Raw genomic sequence first — 8,184 nt, forward strand, 5'->3', positions numbered from 1 at the left:
TTCAAAATATAACATTTTCCATATATTTTCAAGTAACTTACATTAGGTTTGTAGCCATACCATAGTTCATAAGGAGTTTGATTTGAGTCTTTTTTTAATTGAATTCTATTCAAGGTATGAACTGCATTGCTAATAGATTCCTTCCAATATTTGATTACAACATTCTTTTCTATCATCAATGTTCTTGCACAATCCATGATAGATCTATTTCTTCTTTCAGCTATACCATTCTACTGTGGAGTACTAGTGGTTGATACTTGTCTTTTGATCCCTCTTTCAATGTAGAAATTATTAAATTCATTAGAGATGAATTTTCCACTTCCTTCTAATCTTAAACGTTCCAATCTCTTTCCAATTTATTTTTCTACTCTTTCCAGATACCATTTGAACTTTTGAAAAGCTTCCAATTTTTTCTTTTAGATACATTACAGTCATCATTCTAGAATAGTCATAAAAAAAAATACTGAAATTTTTTTCTCCATTGTAACTCTCTGTTCCAATAGGTCCACATAAGTCTATATGAACAATTTCTAAGACTTCTCCTAACCTTTGCTTTTAAAACCAATCTTTCCCATCTTACCAATTTGGCAATTCATGCATAAGCCCATATCAGGTTTCTTCAAACTAGGAATTCCTCTTACTCTTTTATGTTTTCTTATCTTAATTAGATTATCAAAATTTACATGACATAGTATTTTTTTCCATAACCAACTTTCTTCTACTTGAGTAATAAAACATGAACATTCATTGAGATCAAGATAAAATATATTACCTTTTGTTTGCTTGCTAAATCTAACCAGATTTCCTTTTCCATCCAATAGTTTGGCCTTTCCATTCATGAATTCTACCTTGAATCCCATGTTGTCCAACTATGCCACACTTAGCAGATTATGCTTTAATCTTCAACCCAATAAGCATTGTCACATACAAGTTCCTTAGTCAATGAAATACATCCTTTTCCTTTTATATTACAAGGTTCATTATTTTCAAACCTTACACTACCTCCATTATAACATTCCATGTGCTCAAATTTTGTTTTATCTCCAGTCATATAATGTGAATAACCACTATCAATAATCCATGTATCATTTTTGCTAACATGAGAGATAAGTGCCATCTAATCTCCTTCATCATCAAATTCATCCTTTATAGTAATATACACCATTTCATCTTCATTGTTATCAGAATCTTTAGCTATAAAACTAGATTTCTTACCTTTGTCCTTATAGTTCTTGTAGTTCTTGGAATCCTTCTTGCCTTTGTGCTTATTGCTTTTCTTTTCATCTTTTTTTTTTTCTCTATTTGGACACCTTGCAACAATGTGACGAACTTCTTCACAAGAAAAGTAGATTAGAGGAACTTTATCTTTGTACTTTCCTCCGCTTTTGGAATATTTTCTTGCAAATAGGGCTTCAATAACTTCAATATCACTATCTGAGCTTTCTTCTATTTATTTTTCTTCACTTTCTGATTGTTTGGACTTTGATTTCTTACTCTTTTTCTTGAGTGAGAGTTTAGCTTCAAATGTAGACTCAATAATTTTTGAATTAGGAACATAGTTATCAAAGTTATCTAACTCAAAAGCTATCAATCTTCCAACTAGAGCATCCAAAGATATTTTATTATTTGGATCACATCTCATCTCTTGAATAACAAACACTCTAATTGCATAAATAGGAGGAAAAGTTCTAAGTACCTTGCTTACAATCATTTTATCTTCAATGTCTCCTCCAGATGCTTTGATTACACTTACACTTGCTTTGATTCTTTCCACATATTTTTTAATGTTCTCATCTTCTCTCATTTTCATCTGATCAAAATGACCTCTAAGAATTTTAGCCTTAGCTCTTCTTACACTGTCATCTACTCTATGAATATCTTTTAGTTTGGTCCACATCTCATGAGTTGTTTTGCAGTCTTTAAGTTCATCAAATTTAGCGTAACTAAGAGCAGATGCAATATCAATCATCATGATGTTATGATTCTTCTTTTCAGCAATATCTTCAACTGATAATGTTCCAGTGGGAGTCTTGTATTCATCATCAAGATATTTGCACCCTGAATCACTAATAGTAGCCAAATGTAACCTCATAATTCCTTGCCATGCTACAAAATTGTCTCTGTTCAACTTGGGAATCTCTCTTCTGTAAGACATCTTAATCTTTAGCTTAGGTCCTTGAGACCTTATTTGCAAGCACCAAAAGCTCTAATACCAATTCTTAGAAATATAAGAGGAGTAACTAAGCAGGGAGGAGTGAATCAGTTACTACTAAAATAAATCCTAGATCCCTTAGATGTCAGTACAAAATAAACTCTAAAAATTGGATACTACTGATGCTCGACAATTATACATAAACTATTGTAACTTGATAACTACTGAGTATGCTCAGTAAATACTTGACATGAAAATCTTAGATGTTATCTGTGATTACCATTATCTTAACTTAGAAGAAAACACATAAAAGAAAAATAGTATGAACACATTTGACACTAGGATTTAACATGGAAACCCAATTTGAGAAAAACCACAAACTGCAACTAGTTACTATTTTTAGTTTTCTAAAGTGAGCCCTATTAGGAGCCAACCCTATTAAAGGTTACAAAACACACTGTTAGATATGACCCTATTAGAGGATTTAATCACCCTGATAGGAGTGGCCTTGTTAGAGGTCTTTAGACAGTTCAACAGAATTGCCACCTTGTTAGAGGATTTACAAATAGCTATTAAGCCAACTTTATTAAGAGATTTAGATTACTACTACAATGGTTAGAGAGTAACAATGAGATGACCTAATTTGAATGCAACTAAATTGTTGATTACAGATCTCAATTCTAGCTTTACTTGACCCTTCCTAATCGAGTATATCTTTTTTTCTCCACAAGGATATTTTTCTTATCCTTTTTGATTCACTACCTTATTGCATCATTAGGTCTTCAAAATCATCCATGCATTTTAATTCTTACACCCTTTCAAATTCACAACTTGACCTTATACTTTCATTCATATTGTCAACTCGATTCATATACAACTTAGAATAACAAATATTATCTCCTTAGTCGGCTAGACCCAATACATAAATAAATTAAGCTTAATATGCCAAAACAAGAAAATCCTTTGTTAGCCAACCCAGCTCAATAGACACTAACTCAAAAACAATTTCCTGTGTTAACCAACAGAAGCTTGATTAACACTACAAACTCACAATGATTATTTGGTAATCAAGTGAGCTCAGTTAATACCATTTCCATCGAACATTTTCTTCATTAACCAAGTGAGCTTGATTAACACTCATCTTCTACAGACTTTCCTTTGACGCTTGAGTGAACTCGATAGACATTGTCTTTTGAACTAGGTAAACTCAGTAATGCTTGGTAGATATAGAAAATTGTCTTCACTGCCTAAGTGAGCTTGGCATATAATGACTGATAATGATATGAAATTTGTGTAACATCAAAGAAAATACACAATTAATCAATTATATCCAACACTAGGTAACATGATCCTATAGCATTTGATAGTTTGTCAATACCTTGCACAAGCTCAAAGAAATTCCTAATCAAAGATCACATTTCGATGGTGCTTAGATACCCTTAGGGATGCTTCTGTTTAGTGTAGTTGATATTGTTGGAAGGATATTGTGGCTAAAAAGAGGTTGGTCTTAGCCTAAAACTGACCAAGCAGAGCTAACAAAATAAACAATTTGATTCTAGGACCAATGGTTTAAAATATACACAACCTTGCTCATTTTAACTGAGCAATATTGCAACTTTTGAGCCAAAAGTTGTTGAATGTGTTAAAAGTTGTTAGGGATGGAAAATTAAGGTATTAGGTTACTTAATACATCCTAGGAATCTTAACTAGGGTCCTATAATAGTCCTAGATGGTCCTATTTGACCAAAAGATGTCAAGAGCATACATTGCTCAAAAGTTGCAAAGTGGCTCAAAAAGTTGCTTGAGCAACTTTTGCAATTTTTGTGAAAAGTGCAAAATGGAGGTTTGGTCATAAATAAAATCTACATCATGATCTCAATAAAAATACACTCCTCCAAGTCATTTGGTCATTTCCTAACCAAATTTGCACTTGGTTGTTTATTCTTGACAAATTTTGCAAGAATTTGCAAAAATTGTACTTTTGATAAATTTGCACTTTGTAAATTTTTAACAACTTTTTGCACTATTATGCAATTTTTCTCTTCTCATGCTTTATATAGGGTGGTTGGGTGATTAGTCACCCTTTATAAATCCTCTTCAACACTTTGCAACTTTCTTGCCAAAAGTTGCTCAAGCAACTTTCGAAAGTGACAAAGTTAGACAACACAACTTTTACATTTTTTTTCAACTTATCACCAATTTGGTCAAATGACCTTCCTATTATCTCAAACTTAACCATAAATATAAATTATGGTAAAAAAAAAACCCTAACTCTTTGTGGACCCTATTGACCTCATTATGACATCATTATCATGCCTTGTGCTAATTAGAGGGTTATTTTAAGCTTAAAAAGGGGTGACATAGTGTGATAGTAAGGACACAGTCCAAAACAACACTATCCAAGATTTGCATATATTTTAAAGAAGCCAAATGGGTATCCAAATCTATAATTTATTTTTCTATGTTTTGGAAAATTTGGAAGAAAAATGCAAAAGGACAGCCATCTAAATCCATATAAGTTGAAGACAATTAAATATTTTCTTAAAGATATCATCAAACCCACAAAATATTAGCATCTAAATATGCACATATTACATGTCTTCTCTTTTTTATTTACAAAATTTGGCATCTAAATATGCACATGTGACATCTCTTATCATATTTTTATACAAAATATGACATACAAATATGCACATGTTACATGTCTTCTCTTTTATATATACTAAATTTGGCATCTACATATGCACATCACTATGAAGTTTTAACATTTTGAAAAACATATATACAAAATTTTCAAAATTATTCTACCATATGTAGAATGATTTATCTATATAACACACAATCAATCAAGGGAACCTTCTAGATCAACTCTAACCCTTATTGTATTAAGTATTGTCTCGTGATCAAATTCACATACTTTCCATAACTTCTTGTTAAGACGCCTACCATGATATAGTATCAATTTTATATTTTTTGTAATAATAAGGTTAGAGTAACAAAGAATATGTCTGTGTGTCTCAAAATCCTCAAATGACCATGTTGTGGATTTTTTGATAGGGCACCTACATTTAATTGTAAAGACAATTTAAAGATAGAACTGATACATTATACATGACAAATTGACTTAAAGAGATCTCAATGGCAGGGGAAAAAAAATATACTACTTTCTAAGCCATGTGCCTATCACAACGATGAATCCTATTGGATATTCAATATCCTCACCATTAATGACTGTAACTATCAAATTCTTTTTTGGCTCAATATACTGACATAGAAACTAATATGTTCCTTCATCAATATTCTGATATGCAATAACTACATATACATGACCAACATTATATAAAAGGATAAGTTACTGGAAAAAATTGAAAGTAATCTATTTTAACCAAGTATTAAATTAATAACTCAGTACCTAGTTCAACTAAGTCAGATACATGCTCAAAATCTATTGATGCTTCAACCTAATTGAGTTGTAGGAAGTTGATATGAATCAATTGGATGCAAAAGTCTATGAGGCCATTGGTCAACCCACTCTTTTGATTCACATTCATCCCATAAATGATGTATACACAAAGAGTAAAAGCATACAAGCTTGCTAGTATGAATATCTAGTGGCGCTACATTTGAACTTCAAAATGAATGCATCTCACTTGATCTTGTAACTATACAAAAATCTTGCAAATTTTCAATGTTAGGTTCACATATCAACCTAAAATATCTAGAAACCATAGAATTACTTGTATGACCTAGTCCCATCATAGAATTACACCATTGAACAATTTTTCCAACATTTTATAATATTGTGCCACTTTTGTACTTTAATTCCTCTTTACTAAGGGCTCTTTTCACACATGCTCTAGCATTATCATGCTCTCCATTTCCATGTTTCACCTCAATGAAATTCCAAAAAAATTTCACTCCACTTGTCACATGCATCCTACTCAACCAATAGAACATCCTTATATTTTTGAATTGTGTGATGCAATTGTCTGACCATATAATGTGTTGATTGTATCTTTCATCTCTTTCTCTCAAATTGTCATAGAAAACTCTAAAAAATCCTTGCACAAACTATGATGAATGAGTTTAATCATTGCTGATATAGAAGTGATATTCTCTTAATACTTTTCTATCATCCTCTATTCTATCATGTGCATGAATAAATACTATGTGTACAAAAATTGACGCTTGTATAGAGTTGTAATACATTGGTTGCACTTTATTTTGAGGTTTTAGTGTATAGTTTTCAGAAAAGTCAACAACCAACATAATCATACCCAAGGGAAAAGTGTCCTTACACAACTTGAATTTCTCATCTAACCATCTAGCTCTATGTGTATGGCCTATGTAGTCATAAACTATTTTCTTTTGAAACAATTTCATAAAATCAACTATACATACGTCACTTTTCACTAATTCACACCTCTTTAATTATTTTTCATCTTTAACACCATATATAACTGATTTTTACTTTCCAAGAGAAACTAGTGTCTTACTAATCTCATGTGTTCTATCTAGATGTAGGCATCTATGAAACTTTTGCAAACCACCACATTGAGGGCAAAAACCTTTCAAATACATGGTCTTCTAATAAATGCACCCATCATATTATTTACATAGTACACTTGCAATAAATTCTCTTGGTGACTTAGGAGGTAATTGTAGACCACATTCTTGCAATATTTTGTTAGTATGCAAAGTACAACATATATAATGATAAACATCATAATGCATAGAAAACTCAACATGAACCCTACAACAATATGTAGTGTGTGCATAATTTATTTTAATGTAGAATGGTTTTGTCATCTCAAAAAACCTTTGGCTGATTTTAATTTGAGGAAATATTTGAAGAAATATTTCATAAATTTGTGTTTGAGTCGTATCCAAAACATGTTTTGCATGTGGCTCATGGTTTGTTTTTCCAACTCTTCTTTTGACAACATCTTTTTGGTTTGGTGAAGCCCTTGTGTTGTCATGCCAAAAGTTTTCTATTAATTTTCTTAGTGCATCAAAAATAAATGTATCTTCACATGGGAGTCTACCTTGGAATGATTAAAAAGAAGTCTCATTATAATTCTTAGTCATAAAAAACATTCTTTCTTAGCACTTTCCTCATGATCCCAATCCCACAAGTACTCACACTAAGCGGAGATAAACACTATGTCTACCAATATTTTGTGTCCTTCATAGCCTTCATCTTATAATGGGTTGAAATAGGCATGTTTTCTTGTCCCCACTTGGGTCATTTCTCTTGATCTCTCAAGAGAAGGCTCGCTAAAGGATTCTAGACTAAACAAAATAGATCCACTTTTGGAGGTCAAGATTTTTGATTCATTGCAAGGGTGAAGAGAATACTCTCCTATTCCAATTGTTCCCCCAAACACACTAAGAATCTCAATTATGCCGCTTACTTTCAAAATATAAGGTTGGGTCAAGATTTCTAATTCACCCCAATGGTTAAGAGCATACTTTACTACCACCAAAAGACCCTAATTGCAAGTTTTATGTGCCTACAAAATGAACAACTATTATAATGATGGAAAAAATAAAGAAAATATAGGAAAACTTGTTTGTTTGTTTTTATACTTTTAGGCAACCCTTAAAGCAAGAATTAGTAGCCTCTTAGCATTGAATCTTTGACATGTGTTCATTTAGGGAAATTTTGCACACATTTTTAGAGCAACCCTACAAACAAAAAATGCTAGTCCAACAAAGGTTTAGTCCAAAATAAGATAAAAACCTGCAATAAGCCTCTATCAAATAATAATAGACCTCATAAGTTTGAAAAACACAATGCTAAAGTCTTGAAATTGACCAAATAACTCAAACAACAACAAGTTACAGGTAGAGTGATACTTTTTCACTGACAAAGTATCGTAGAATACTTTTGAGTATACAAGGATGATATTTATGCTCTATGCAATATATTTTAGTATACCTATGTGATAAAGCTTACACTCCTAGTGTGACAAACTTCTATATGTGTGTGTGTGTGATACTTTAACTAGTAAAGTATTGCACTACGGAAC

Source organism: Cupressus sempervirens, chromosome 2 (assembly GCF_028749045.1).
Source record: "Cupressus sempervirens isolate cs-2001-9-10 chromosome 2, ASM2874904v1, whole genome shotgun sequence".
In the NCBI taxonomy this organism is placed as follows: Eukaryota; Viridiplantae; Streptophyta; class Pinopsida; order Cupressales; family Cupressaceae; genus Cupressus; species Cupressus sempervirens.